Source organism: Cryptomeria japonica, chromosome 3 (assembly GCF_030272615.1).
Source record: "Cryptomeria japonica chromosome 3, Sugi_1.0, whole genome shotgun sequence".
Taxonomy (NCBI): domain Eukaryota; kingdom Viridiplantae; phylum Streptophyta; class Pinopsida; order Cupressales; family Cupressaceae; genus Cryptomeria; species Cryptomeria japonica.
In genome coordinates, this window is record NC_081407.1 from 213811542 (window position 1) to 213827818 (window position 16277).

The following is a 16277-nucleotide window of genomic DNA, read 5'->3' on the forward strand; positions in this document are numbered from 1 at the left end:
GATGACATTGGCAAAGGGCACTGTCAGGATGTCACTCATCCTTGTATCTATTGGGTACATAGAAATATTTCTCCCCTTTTTCTTTACCCGATGCATCTCCTCTTGTGATACCACTTGTTACATCTTCTCAAAGAGTAGCACTTGAGATGGAGATCTCAACCATCAACTAACACCAATTGAGTATGCAAATTTGATACCATTTGTTGAAGCACTCAATTGCAGAAGGATATGTTAGTGAATACTACTTACCTGTCGGTTAGACTACATTACCTCCCGTTTGATCCCAAAATTCTTTAGAATCAAATGTGATTATACTATTAATATAACCAACCAAATTACAAGTAGATACCCATAATCATGAAATTCTCCTAGGTATTCCTACAATAATTTCAATCATCTACAGTTTAGGCAGTCAGTACACTCACAAGTTCAAGCATGTCAGCTTTGCATCATAAGCACTTGAACTCCCCCTGAGTCATGCATCTCAGCTCCTCATTTCTAGTTAGTCCCAATACCGGGGCTTAAATCACTTTTATATACTAGTTGAGTTGTGCAACTGTGATCACCTAAATGATCTTTCAGCTCCATTATATCCACCACAGCCTATGGCATGATCTTGGATGTTCACAATGCCAGACAATGTCATCATCATGCCAAGAGTCAAACCAGTTAGCCCAAAAACATGCATGCATGTATGAACAACAACTGGGCTAACATATGTCTTTCATGTCTTTTCGAATACCACATTCCATGCTATCAGGGCTAATGCAATGATCTCCAACCTCATTTTCCTACATAACCTATAAGTACTTGTTAGCATTCATACCAGTAACATCCTGCACATACTAGTTTCTTGTACCAATCCATCATCACTTCCAGAGCACCTTTCTGTGACTAAAAACATTTTGTGTCACTGTGCATCTGATTTCAATTGATAATCTCCATCCATTGACACATGTAGTAGTGACCCAACACTAATTTGTAGGTGTGTAGCCAATGCAACCACTACACACACTTATGTTATCATTTCCATCCTTCATACTAGTAGCATCTTGTTCTTCCAAGTGTCCCTCTTCATGGAGGGGGTGAATGATCTTAGTCAATATGTTACTCCCCCTATGGCCCTGCATCTCCTTAAGGCCTTAGGAGATATCACCTGTGCATTGAATGCACATTGCTGGTTCATGGACTTCTTCCTCCACATCTATTTAGTCTCATTCTTCTTCCCATTTTCAGACTTGGGAGCAGGTCTTACCTTCTTCTAAAAATCTATCCTTTCATTTTCGGATTCTACATCACAACCAGAAGTAGGGCTATAAAGCACACAACATCCATTCCAACTTCATGATTAGGGAAACTCTTAACATACTAGTTTGACCATCTTCTTCTAGTCATGTTGTTGTGACTAGCAACTGAAATCGGTGGACCTCTAGATCCTATAGTGAAATTTCTCCTTTGGTTCCATACATGTCTATGACTTCCATATGATCTGCATCCATTTCTATGTTGAGCATAGCTGCTATACTAGCTTCCATGTGACTACAAATTCTTTTTCTTGTATTCATAGCTTCTATGGCCAATCCCATTACAGTTATAACAAACATTATTTTCATAACCGAGAGAGGGGATATTCATGTATCTACTCCTTGATACATTTTGCTCATATGCATGATATCGATGAGATCCAAGATTATTCCTTCTAGATCTCTTTCTAAATTATTCTGCCCAATGGCCATATACATTACATGCAAAGCAATAACCGATAAAGGATGGCATATGACTTACAAATTTATTCTGCCATGCATGGGGAGATCTTAGAGGTTTAGCATCTCCATTTATGCTTCTCCGGGGATGGATTCTAGGTTGTCCATTCTTTGCAGCTCTTCCATCTGATCTCTTCTTCTCCCACACTTTCTTTTTCCTATGGGCGGTAGCATTCCTTTGTCCTCTACCGGTAGGAGGTTTTCTTTTCTATCTTCTCATGTTCCTGCTTTTGGTGAAGTCATCTTCTCCCATCTTTCCTTTTCCTTTGAGATCTATAGTATTCCTCCTTCTTACAACACCAATCTTCATTCTTGTCTACAAGTCTTCACCAGTTGAGGTTATCTCAACCTTCTTCCGGGAGCATTTCTAACTGTGAAGGTTCGACCCTTGTTTTCTCCATTTGAGGAGACAAACAAAATGTCACTGTGGGGGACATTCTTGCTAGTGGAGCATTCACTGACACCACTTCCTAAACCTTCAGTGTCCTTGGCATGCTTTTTCTTTTTCAACATTTTGTCCAAGGCATCACTACTACTATCAAAAGGGATTATCACCTTGAGCTCATCCTAACACTTCTCAAGGTCATTTCAAAGAGCCTCCATTTCTCCAACCAGCTATTGATATACTTTATCTTTTACTTTTAGCTCGGAGGCTAGATCACTACACTAACACTCCTTAGTGTCTTCTTGTTGAGGCTTCAACTCTAAGATACATTTCTCAAAATATTCAAGGCATTTCATCAACTGGTTCTGCTCCACTATAACAACATTCTTGAACAACTTGTATTCCTTTCTTACTCTACTAAGCTCTTCAAGTGCATTTATAAGCTCTCCTTCAAGATCAACTTCTGCTTCTTCTTCTTCTTTACCTTTACTATCACTACCAAACACATCTTGTTGGTGGGGGTGATCTGCATGATCATTCTCAGATGTGTGCTTCTCATCTTCTGATTCTTGAGCCATGAAGAGGTGACTTCCTTCTTCATCAATGTTGTAGCTGCTAGCCGATCTTCCTTCATCATCTATAGATACATGAGATGCATTTCTTATTCTAATTCTATCTTCACAAGACGGTCCTGTAGTAGTAGGCTCATTTCCATAGAGCTTCTTCAATCTGTCCCATAAGATTTTTGTCGATCTGCATCTATCCACCTATGAGGAAACATCATTAGACAAACCACATAGTATAGCCTTAATTTCTATATCATTACACTGGTTTCTTCTTTCTACATCTGAATCGGTGGGAGGACTGACTTTACTAGGGAAACCATTTATAACAAACATCCACACATGAAACCCTAGAGAGGATAGATATACTTCCATTCTACAACTCCAAATGGAATAGTTAGAATCATCAAAAACTAGAGCAGGGATTGACACTAAACAAACCATTGTGTCCTTAAGCCAGAATCTACCCAAGTTGGAGAAAGCTCATCTGACTGGGAACCTAGGCTCTGTTACCAATTGTTAGACACAATGCACCACTGAGAGGGGGGGTGAATCAGTGGTTCTAAAACTTTTCCCTTTAACAATACTATGTGAGTATACCAGTTAACAAATCTAACTCAATATAGGCTTACCAGTTAGTAAGGAGACTAAACACATATGCATTCACACAAGAGGTGCATCACATAACACTAGCATATACGAGGAAAACCTAAGATGGGAAAAACCTTGGTGAGAAATATTGCCTGAGGCTACTACTCGAACGCAGCCACACAATTAATCTTTGATTATAATATTTAGGGCACCAACACAAGGAAAACCAAACCCTAATTTAGGAAACCAACCCAAGGAGCACCAACCCCTAATTTTAGGGCACCAACCTAAGGAGCTACAAATCAATGAATACAAAACATAATCATTTACTAATTAATAACCTTGATACAAATGGATTTTGTAACTTATTTGATAATCTCATTACTAGATCTTCTATCTAGTTAATTGTTAGTTCTCTCTTCTTTCAACTGCTATGTTTCCCTCCAACGGTACTATGTTCTACTATTTCTCTACTTGCCTACTCTACACTCTTCTACAACTCTTTACTACCAATTTTTTTACCACCAGTTATCTCACTATTACTAGTTTAACTATTCAACCCTAGCCTCTCAATCACACACACACACTAAGTCTCTTTTCTGATACTTGTTGAGTACTTGACTAATTTTCTTTCACATATAGAAGCAACACTCTCTTCTTCAGCAACAACCTTCAATAATTTTGGCTTGCATATTTATAGCCTGGTTTTCCTACCAAGAACCAATTCAAACTTTAGGCAGTTAGGGTTTCCTCATCAACCTCAAGACAAATCAAATCCAATCACATCTCTTTCGATGTGATCTCCAAGACAACTGTTTGCACATCACCGCCATTAACATGCCTTCCAATACATGTTTTCTAAACTTAGCAAACATGACCCTATATCTCGACCTATATCTATCAAAATGCCATAAATATCTTAGTTGTTCCCTTCTTGAGGTCTTCCTACAATCTGATTTCCTTGCTTCAATTCAAGTGCCACCAACTCTCTAATATTTCTCTGTCATTCACTCTTCCTCGAGCTGTAATCCTCTAATCCGATCCACAAATCATGGGCTCCATATTTAAATGCACAACTGTAGAAACACCTATCCTTACATGACACTTCACCGACCTCTGTGAGCTTTCCACTTCAACTCCATGTGGCATCCATGTCAGCATCCACCTGTGCTTGAATAACCATGTCAGTATGGATTGGATCACTGACCAAATCCAATACCCGGTTCAACTATCGACTTACTAACCCTATCGGTTAACCCCTTAACCAGTCTGTCATCAATCTTGCACCTCTCTTCTCTTTCGGTGGAACTCTTAATCGGTCAACACTCTTGCTAGCCTACCTTGTGCATATCTTTATCAGATGGGACTCTTCTACATCTGCACTTTCTCTATATTTCGGTGGACATACATACTAGTAAACACTCTTTATGACACCATGTCATCAACCTTCGATTGACTTCATCTTCACTCCACCCATTGTCCTCTGTCTACAACTGCTCAACCTTTCCTTCTTCATCATCAGACTGAACATCATCTCTACTAGCTTGTCAAAGTGACAAACCCATCACTCTTCATCTGTCCCAACATCTCATCATGTCTTCTCTTTCGATCTAGTTTATATCCTTGATTCGATGCACTTGAGGCATCCCTTTGATTCACTAGTAGATCCCGTGTGAGCCTTCAAACACCTGCCTTCTACTTTTGTCTTATCTCACATAACTAAGATGCATACTCTACATAATAGGAGATAAGATCCACTTACCGGTGATAGTGGATCCTTGTCATCTACATCCTGTAATGCACTCATGTGACTTCCCTGTTTGTGTAGCATATCTTCAAAGAAGCACATGTGATCCGGTGTGGGAACTTTCATTGTCAGTCATCTCTTCACATGGTGACTACATCTTTATCTGGTGGGAGTTTTGTTGTTCAACATCCACACAACATATTGATGACCTATGCATCCTTCTCCTCCTATGTTGATGTGATTTAGGTAACATTTCACTTCTTCATCACAAACAACAACTCAAGCACCTTGCTCATCCTTCTTGTACATTGGTCACAAGCTTGTTAGTTGAAAACTGCTCACTGTCAACACAACACTTATCATTTGACACCCTTTCCTTACCAGTGATAGACTGTACTAGTAACCTATCCATATCTTCCACACAAGTCATATACTAACTTGTGTACCAATGATTCTAGTGATCATTTCCCTAAATGGCATTCTCTTCTTTATTCGTGACCTGCAACACTAGTTGACATCAAAGGTTGCATGTCAACAATACTCCCATACTCCCATACTGGTTGTCCTTCTATAGTTGTTGACATTAATGACACCACAATGCCAATAGCTATATAGGGGCTTGCCTTGGTCAAATCCCTATTTTTGTGATTTCCAGCTCCACAAATAGCCAATATTGAAATTGGAACCTAGTATTGATTCCACTTAATACAAGCCACTTCTTAGACTTTACCTTTCTTTTTGGGAATTATTGTTGGAATTTTAATGCTTTTCTTAATTTCTTAGCCACCCAATTTTTCTTTAGATTTTAATGTACAAGTTTGGCATCATCATTTTTGCTTCAAGTATGATTTTGTGATCAGATTTCAAAGAATATTTTAAAGCCCTACTATTGTTTTCCTTTATTTGTATTAGTCCTCCTATGTTCGAGATGGAACATTGAGTTCTAATGAAGTTTTCTAACTATTCCATAACCTAGTTTGGCCTTCAGTTTTAATAGATTACTATTGTATTCTTGGCTCTTTGTTTGAGTTCAACTTGAATGGTCAGAATCTAGCTTTGTTAGGAAACCTTGTTAGAATTTGATGTCTATTTCAAAACTTCATGAACTTGATACTTTTGACACAATATATAAATATGAAACTACATAAAGGGAAGTTTGATTTTGGGCATCAACCTCTGACAAGATTTTAGAACTTCAAAATTTTAAAAACTTTAAGCTTGAAGCTTCAATGTTGATCAACATATTGCATAAATGGTCAGATTATGACATGGTCAAGAAACCACATCAAAGTTTTATGTGAATTTTAAAACTAAAGATAAAGGTTTCCAACGTTAAAAGACACAAGAAATGAAAGGAAATGGGAGTTTGAGTGAGTACTAGAAGGCTTATTGGACTCTAACAATTTTTTTAACCAAAGGGAAGAATCCATATTCTAAAAATGACTAAGTGCCACAATGAAACACAACTACCTAGCAACTTAGGCACATAAGTGATGCACCCACACTCAAAATAAAGTAAAAATTTAAAAATTGTATAAGGAGAGGACAATTTAGTCAACACCTAGAAATGTAAAATAAGATCTCAAATTTTTAATTTCCATTATCATTGAGGAATCATATGTTGGAATCAAGGAACACTGAGAGGGTGGGGGGGGTGAATCATTGTTCTATCAGTTGTAAATTTTTTGACTTAACCTTAAACCACTAGAAGTATGAGCATGAAACTGAAATGCAGAAACACAAAACAATCAACCACACAATCATAACACCAAGATTTTTACGTGGAAACCCAAATGGGAAAAACCACGGCCAGATTTGAACCCATTATATTATTCCACTATGGCTAGTAGAAATACAATATTACATGAAGGGGAATGCACTAGCATTCGGGCACACTTCCTAGAACTTACAACTCAATTGCAATAAGGGATATAACCTTGGAAGGCTCACTGCATTACAAATCATCTACAATGATAAACTATAATGAATGAAGTCCAAAATAGAATCTAGCAATTCCTGGATGAGTTTCGGTTAAGTGCCAAAACTATGACTGTATCACCTCTGCTACTCTTATTTGTTTTCTATCTCAATTAGCTACCATATCAAGAATGCACATGATAAATTGCGCTAAAAGGTATTCTCGATCTCTAATTGCTCATATCACTTCATACCATACATCAAAAGGATCTTCTCCACTGATCTTATATAGCCGTAATCACAAAATAGATAATTATCAAGTTAGCCTATAGTGTAACATGTTAAATTGAGTCAGCTTGTCTGAATAACCAAAAGCAAAAGTGGATCACCAAAAAGATGATAAAATGATGTCTCTATGTTGACCCTATCATCCTATGCACGATTCATAACACTGCAATCACCGGAAAGCTTCTGGACCAAAATTTCTCTACCCAACCTCAAATATCAATTAGCAGGTTACTAGTTCACATACACTTCTAGTTATCAATATTCGTGATTACCAGATAGAATTCCATGAACAATTGCCATCAATGAAAACCCTTAAACCAATAATCAGGCTTCAGTATCCACCAGATGAGTGTCAATTGCCAACATCATAAACTAGGTTCAACTATAGTTAAAATAGGAGTGTTAAACAATAAGTGATTTTGTGACTCCTATTTTTATTTTATGGTTAGATTTGAGATTTTGCAATGCATGTAAATGGACTAGGTTAAATGATAGGAAATTTATTACTTTCAACATAAAAAATAAGATATGCAATTGGAAATTAATACAATAGCATAAATCTAGGAATGATATATAGAGGAACTTGTAGCTGCAATTGAGGTAGAATATGTCAAACATGAGAGCAAGGTTTCCTAGTCTATTGGTTTCTTTGTTAGTAGGATGTTTGAAATTTAGGATTAGAAGGCTATATAGATTTCCATCTCCAAAAATCAGCCAAAAAGTTTCGACCACAAGAGCATGGCACCTTAGTTTGAGGGTTTCTACCTATCTAAAGTTTGAGACTATTTGTTGATATCTTATCTATGATCCTATAACTATTTCTATTTTTTTATCTAGTCATATGCATATGAAAGTAGGACAAATTATTGTGATTCATAGAGGATTTCCTAAGTCAAACCTCATGTTGGTATTTCCACCTCCATTACAACAATGATTGATGACAAGAGAGCTTGTCCTCAAAAAGGATGGAGGTTGACACCTAACTAGAAATGTTGAAATGATAAATGTTATCATTGGTATGAAACCCTTTCCTTTAAGTCTCACATGAATCTTGATTTTTCTTAGTTGATGTTAATACATGCCTTCATCATGGAGTAACACAATAAACTAGATGATGATTTCTAATATTTGAATAATTGAATCCTTGATTGCATAGTTGTGTTTAGTTGCCTTGAAGATACTAGATTGAATACGCATAAGATTTGTTGTGGATTGATAATAGAAAGATGTTGAAATCAGAGAGGGAGTTTTATTTATATGCAACTTACATCTTTTTGGATATAAATTTTGGTTGATCTTGGCATTAGGTAGCACTTTCCTTCTACATACAAAGTTGATCATTAAAATATCAAGCCTAGGGCCAAACTATTTGGTCAAGGGTGATGGGTTCTATAGTTCACTAGTATAAGGGCGTTGGGAACCCTAGTTTGAATAATATAGGCTCAATAAAATGTTGTTGAGTAGGGGATTGCATTGCACTTCCAAAAATGGTCCCAAAATTGACCACAATCATATATGAATCACAAACATTAGGCACAACTACCAAAGTGAGTCTATAATAACTATACAATTGTAAAGATATATAATTTACTACACTAAGCAATTAAGCTAAAATTAAGAGTTATTTTATATATTTAGGCAATTATATCTCATATCATAGGATAAAGATGCCTGTCATGATCTAATTTAATCCTTGCATAGGATTTCATCTAGGGATTTTTTTTCTTTTCTAATTATTCATTTATACATCAAAATTAATATAGGTTCATTCAAGTCAATCATAATATAATAAATTAATCATGTTATTTTCTGATCATATATCTTCTCAAGGTTTGATATCACAATCAATGGCTTTTTCTATCTATATGTGATAGATGTTTTGGTTATCAATAATTCTTGGGAGCTATGGGGTTCACTATCAACTCCAACATTGGAACAAATCTCTAAATCTATAGCTTCATGTTCCAATTTTAATAGATCAAACCTTGAGAGAAAAATAAATGCATCTTGGAGAAAATGAGGCCTCACCATTATGTTTTAAATATAAAAAAACTGTTAGGATCCACTAGCCATTCGCAAAAATCTAAATAAAAAAATTTAGGTGATTTTTTTCACGACATATTTTTGAATGTAAAAATTGTACCACTATATGGATCTATGTACCCATACAATATTTTTACATCTACATATTGTTTTTGTTCCATTTCATGCATTCCACGCAATATTCAGTCATTCTACATCATATTTTGACCTCTTGTACAATTTTAAGCTTTTCCAATGAACTAGGCACTTTTTATGAGACTAGTTTTTTCGATGAACTATGTAGTTTTTTTGTGTTTGATGTCATTATCTTGTGCCATGTAGTGCCCCTCCCAATTCATTCCTTATGAGAGAATGTGATAAACACTTTTATATTAGTTCATGTTTATGATGCCTCTTGTTTCATTGTTAATATTGATATTCTCCTTAACAATGGTGGATTCATTATGATGACTATGTTGACTCTATGCTCTAGTTTGATTATTGAAGATAGGTGAATGATTAGCTTCACAGTTATTTCATTGGTTAGGCCATGAGGTTCATGTTTATTTCCTATGATGATTTATCTTAGATGTTTCATATTGATAGATGATAGATTATGATTTATGAGGATGATATATCTTGGATTATTATTATGGATGGATTTATATTTGGTGATCTATAAAGCACTTATTATACACATGTAGTTTATATTTCTTATGGTGATGATTGTATCTTGTTAGTGCTAACACTACTTCATGATTATTTTGGATGAGATGATGGTGTGATTGCCATGAGTATCTTACTACTATATTCATGATACAGACGTCATACCACTCATTGCAAGGATGATATGATGTTGAGATTCTCTTCACTTGTCTAATTATTTATGATATATGCAATGTATATGTTGTCTTGTGAATATTGGTGGATGTAGGTTTGGAAGTAGTAGATATCGATTCCACCTAGTCTCATAGGTTTGAGTGTGTCTTTATCCAAATGGCAAGTTGATCGAAGGTGACATGAGTTCCATCTATACACTCTAGGCTTAAGTTGATACTTTGTCAATTTAGTGTCTTAGCTTGAGTCATTTTGTAGGCATCGTGTGGTATGTTGTTCAACCCTATTATGGGTTGCCTTGTGGACATTGTGATTATTTATTACTTAACAATTAATTGATTCATTTAGTTTATTAAATATTAAGTTAAATAAATGGATGAAATTAGTATTTAGATAATATTGTATATTTTAATTATTGAGGGTTATTCTTTATTAATGTTATTTTGTGTATCATAATATTTGACATTTATCAATATGCATGAAAGGTTATTTATTCATTTATTTATTATATTTTATATGTATATGGGAGATATTTATAGCACTGAGTTTAAATCATATTGGCTTGAGCATTTATATTTATCCGTACATTTAATTATTTGTTTACTATTTATTTAGTGTTGTCTTATCTATTTATGGGTTATTTATTTCTTATTACTTATTTACTTACCCCTTGTTATGATTGGTCTTTTTGGGAATCGTGTTTGTGACAAAATAATATTTAATTATTTATTTTGTGGATTTAATTGGGTGTTTATATTTATGTGTGCTCATGATTTATTTATTTGTTGGTATTTGGTTTTTTTGTACTATTTACCCCTTTTTATTTATTTAATTAATTATTTTACATACCTACCCTCTTTTACTATTGGACTGTTCTTATTATTTAATCTCTTTTTACCCGTTTGGATTATTAAATTATTATTTATCCTACCTACCCTATTTTATTATTGGTTGAGAGATTTGGGTAAGTTAAATAATATTATTTTATATTTTTTTACCATGATTTTGTGCATGGTTGGTGAGGAATATTATATTATTAATTACGTTGATTGGTGGATATTTTTGTATAGTTTTAAATGCAATTTTATTTATATGGCTCTTTAAGTTTTGTCGTGGGTTGGCTTATTGGAGAAATTTTCTGCATTGATTTTGATTGCTTGGAGCTTAGTTGATTTGGTAGGACTTGGATTGGATTTGAGCTTCTTCGAATTTCATTGCTATAACTTCAATTTCTAGGTTGGAGGAATTCTTCCTGTTATCAATATTTTGGATGGTGCTGAAATATTCCTAATATCCCTAAAGTTTTTCCACTCAATTTTTTCAGATTATTCCTTGTCTGCAATTCATTGGTTTTTAAGGGTTTTGGGTTTAATAATTTTGAGAACATTTAATAAGAAACCTTCATGTCTTGTTGTCTTTTGGGAAAATCTCTTTGTTCATTACCTTTTTCTCCACTTAACCAGAAGGGTCATTGCATCATTAAAAAGGGGCCATTTGAGTTTTAAGTCTAGGCAATTTTCATCTTTTAAGTTGGATCGTTTTAATTTTCCCTAAGTCCCAAGTATGATTTTTAACGTCTGCATCGGGTTCTTAAAAGCTGGGTAGGTCTGATTTGATCTAACTACAATCATGATACCACAAAGGGAAGTTGCACGTTGAATACCCATCATGACTCAGCTACAAGCCACCATTGGTGGGGCCAGTCAGAGATCCAGCAATGATGGTTAAGTGATGGAGGGATCTTAAAGTTTTTGTGGTAAATATTTGATCCTATGGTTGTCGTTAGACCACGATGAGAAGATGCACATCCTTTTACCCATTGCAACTCAACAATAAAAGGAAAGCATATGAAGTATGGTGGGAGCTCTTTGAAATCTTAAATGGTTAAAGGGTGTGTTAAATATGCGTGTCTTTCACTCTTCACACATCAGCAACTAAAAGGAAAAGTATACTGAAGAAACCCTTTTGGTCCATTGGAGCAGAAAATTTGAAATTCAAATAAATTAATTGCAGAGCATGTGGCTTCATTGATGGGAACTAATGCTAATGTGTCGTCGAGGTTGCTTAATAAAACCTTGTTTTGAGATTTTAATTGTAAAAGACATTCATGAAGGTTAGTAGAGACAAAGTGTGTAGCTTCTGTGAGTTCTCAGGTGACAAGTAAGTTGTTCTACGACTGTTATTTGCAATTTCTACTTGTGTGTTGGTATTGTCTGATTCTGAAATTCTGAAAGGTTGTTTGAGTAAAAGTTGAAGTAAGTTAAATCCTAGATTGTTAAAATGGCACCACGATGAGAATTCAAAGGAAAAATAGATTATCAGGAAAAGGCTATCTGCCATGATTTTCTAGAGCAGTTGGTTCAGTCCACAAATAGTTCTACCAAACTAAAGGAACTTGTGCCCACGTCTTCTCTCTTGCAGATTGGTGATGGTCCATTTGACAAAGGATGTTGGTTAAGGGATCCTCAGATAGGCATGTCAGGTTTAGTCAGCGAAATGCATCTTCTCCTACAAACAACCTATGGGAATTAGATGTCAGGAAATTGGTGGTCCCTGGAGTCTTCATGGATATTGATTTGTTGACCCATATTGTGAAGAACTATGACCCTATCATCAAGATTGTGAGGAATATAAGTAGAGGCCCCTGATTGAAATTACACCCGATGTGGTTAGAAAGGTATTTTGGCTAAATGAATCCTCAAATTAATTAGAGCCTATTGATTTTGAAATGTTGAAGAAGGTCTATGATGCTCAAAAGGACCATCTTAGAAGTAGACCCATGAGGGAATTCTTTAAAAAGATAGGAGGACTAACATTGGTAGGGCCTAGTATAGTTGACCCTTTCCCTATGAATTTCTTCACTTTGAGGGCTAAAGGAGTATATTGGTCTCTATGTTAGATTTTTGGAGAAGATGTAGGAAATGCTACGCCTACTCACTACATGCTCATGATGGCAAAAATTCTTAATCTATCTATAGTAGTAGATTATGACTTTGCACCCTATCTTGCAAATGTCATCCATGAGCGTATGATTGGGATCAATAATACCAAAGTGGATAGACCTTTTGGCTAGTATTCTATGTTAATGCGCATGTTTTTGTTCAAGGGTGCAGAATATTTTGCAAAGGATATGGACCTATTGAAAGTAAAATATGGTGAAGATGTGCATGTGCAATTATGGAGTGCAGATCTATCTTGGGATAGAGAAGATGCTAGTTATCTAAAATTTGATAGATGTTTTGTATCAAAGATAAGAATTCTTCTATGTCAAGAGAACCCCAGGATCCCAAAAGTTCTCCTTCAATTTATCAGACCCAAGGAGTTTGCAGAAGACATTAAAATTATGCATAATTGGGGTGATATAATTCTATATCCTAGTTCTATTATTTTTAGGGTATATGGCTTCAGGGGAACCCCATACTTGCTCCCTTATCAGGTCCCCTTGAAAATAGGTATTTCTGAAATCATAAGGCAAATTAGGGGTCTGCAAGAAGAAAAATTGACAAATAAAGGAACAGGAACAATTTTCCAAACCATTACCATGGCACACCAATTTTTTATTACTAAAGAGGGTTGGCTACATTTTGATAAATTCTTCAAGCCATACAGATTGCCAATAGCAGTTGCAAGATTTGCTGACCCAAAGGATTTTTTCAATGGTATGTTCAGAAAAAAGGTCAGGTGTGGTGCAAAAGTTCATCAATTCCACTTCCCTGAGGATTTGATAAGGAATGAGTTTAATCTAGTAGAGCAAGAGGTGAGAAACAAAAAATGGTTGGTATTTAAGAAAACTCTTGACTTTGTCTAGTATTTTGATAAAAACTATGATCCATTGAATATTTTTAACCCATTTGGGGAGAAGATAAAAATTTTGATAGAGTATTTTGAGGATGCCATGCAAACTTTGAATGAGAAAAAGGATGCAGTAATAAAGGCAGATCCTGAAAAGGCCAAGCTCATCTTGACCAAACCCATTTTTGCTAAGATTATTCCCCCTGGAGAGTATATAATGTACAAGAAGTCAGGATATAATGTGGTGATGCCTAGGAGGGATGAACCTTCCACATCAAAGGGAAAAAGGCCAATGAGGGATGCTCCTAAGTCCCAAACCTCCCCAAAGAGGTAGAGATTGAAAGAAGAGGCATGACCAAGTGAATCTTTGTATTCACCTTCTCAATCCCCATTATGTATAAGTGATGAGAAGGCCATTGCTGAGAAACTAATGCTATTAGGAATCTTGGGGGAAATTTATTTTACTTATGGAGAGTTGTAGGAAGGAATGCCAGAGGAGCCAACAGGTGCTAAGATGGATCTAACTTCTGAGGAATTTGATAGAAGGGAATTGGATCTTGTTATAAAATAGACCAGTGATGAATTTTTGGCTGATGATAATTTTGTGAAGTCGGAAGCCTTTTTACAATTTGTTTGGAGAAAGCACATGGATCAGTTCAAGGAAAGATGTGAAAAAAGAAAAATTGAACAATCAAATAAAGATCCATTTGCTATTGAGGCAAAAATAAAGCAAGAAATATTGAAATAGTTTGAGCTAATTACCCCTGAGGAAGGGAGAAAATTGATTGAAATTGTTGGAGTGCTAATTCTCCTAGAATGGGATATAGCAGATGCTATAGTTTTTGATGTGGTAAGAAAAGAAATCAAACCCCTGGAGGGGATCACCTATAGTAATGACCATGCAACTCTTGTAATATGGTCATTGAAAAGATATGAGAATAGAAGAAGGGGAGAATCCTCAAGATCTGATTACTCAATGGGTATGATAGTAAAGAGAGTCAAAGATACATGAGTAATCGAAGCTGCTAGCACAATTTTAGAGTTTGCTAAATTTGGAATGGTAGTGGTCAAGAGGGAGGCAAAAGAGAAAGATGATCTTCAAGAAAAATTAGATGTAGTACTCAAGGCCTATAATGATACAAAGCTTGAAATCGCTTCCAAGGACAACACCATTATAAAGTTAAAGGGTAAATTGGAAGGACAACATCATAAGGGTGATTCTTCTCAATTAATGATTGCCTCTTCTCCTGCTAGGCCCCCTCCTTGCAGTCCTATTATTTAATTTCCTCCTTCCCCTATGACTCCTGGCTTCTAGTCAATATAAAGTGTTCAAGATAAAATTGAAAAATTGAAGCAGGCTCAGTCAATATTTGAAAAGAAGTATGAAGAAAAAGTTAGAGATACTATTCTGAAATTTGTTGATATTGTTCAAGTAGCAATTGTATACTTGAACATGAAAAGAATAATGAATCTCTTAGACTCTTTGAAAGAGAAAAAAGCCTCTTTGGAGCTAGTTTTAGATAAGTGGATTGCAAGAGAAGAAGATTTAGAGTCAATATATTCATTGTCTCTGGAAGGAGTAGATGGTGATGATGTAATTAAGTCTACTTATGAATTAGTCAAAGACTTGTCTAGGTTTGTCGCTGAAATAGCAAACATTGAAAGAAAGGCAAGTTTATACCGACAAGAATATGCAAAGGAAAAGTCTGAATTATTTCCTAGGGGTTTCTTAGGTGCCAACAAGATGAAAGTTAAGGAAGTATGGATTGAGGAGTTAGGTCATAAACTATTTCAAAGAATAAATAATATTATAAACATGTATGATACTTCTTTGTTTATTGAAACTATTGAAGAAATTGAAAAGGAAAAATCATATTTTGGCTTTTTAGAAAATGAAGTTAAACAATTAAGGATGAAGCAAAAAAGTTTGAATAAACAAAGTCTTAAGATTATCAACTTTCCTTGGCCAAATGATGAGGTGTTCAAAGCATGGGAAAGTAAGTATGTTTTGAAAGAGACAAGAGAATAGGAAGATCCCATCGATCCTCCAGCATGTGGCTGTTCATAGGCATCCTGAAACAATTGGTTTTTTGCAACAGATTTTTTTGGGTAATTGGAACCTTGAAGGATTGAAAACATCTGGTGCCTGATCTATAAATATAGAGAGGTTAGTTGTCCATTTTCTAGTTGGACAACTAATCAGTTGTGGAAGATTACATTCCAAAATTAGTTATGCTTCTACCCCAGTTTCAATTTTGTAATCGGTGTAAATTTTGGAGGGAATTATGGTTAAGATAGAAATATTCTTCTAGGGAAGTCTGAAGCTTGTTGCATCCAAAATTTTATAAAAGAATACCAAGACTACCTAGAGA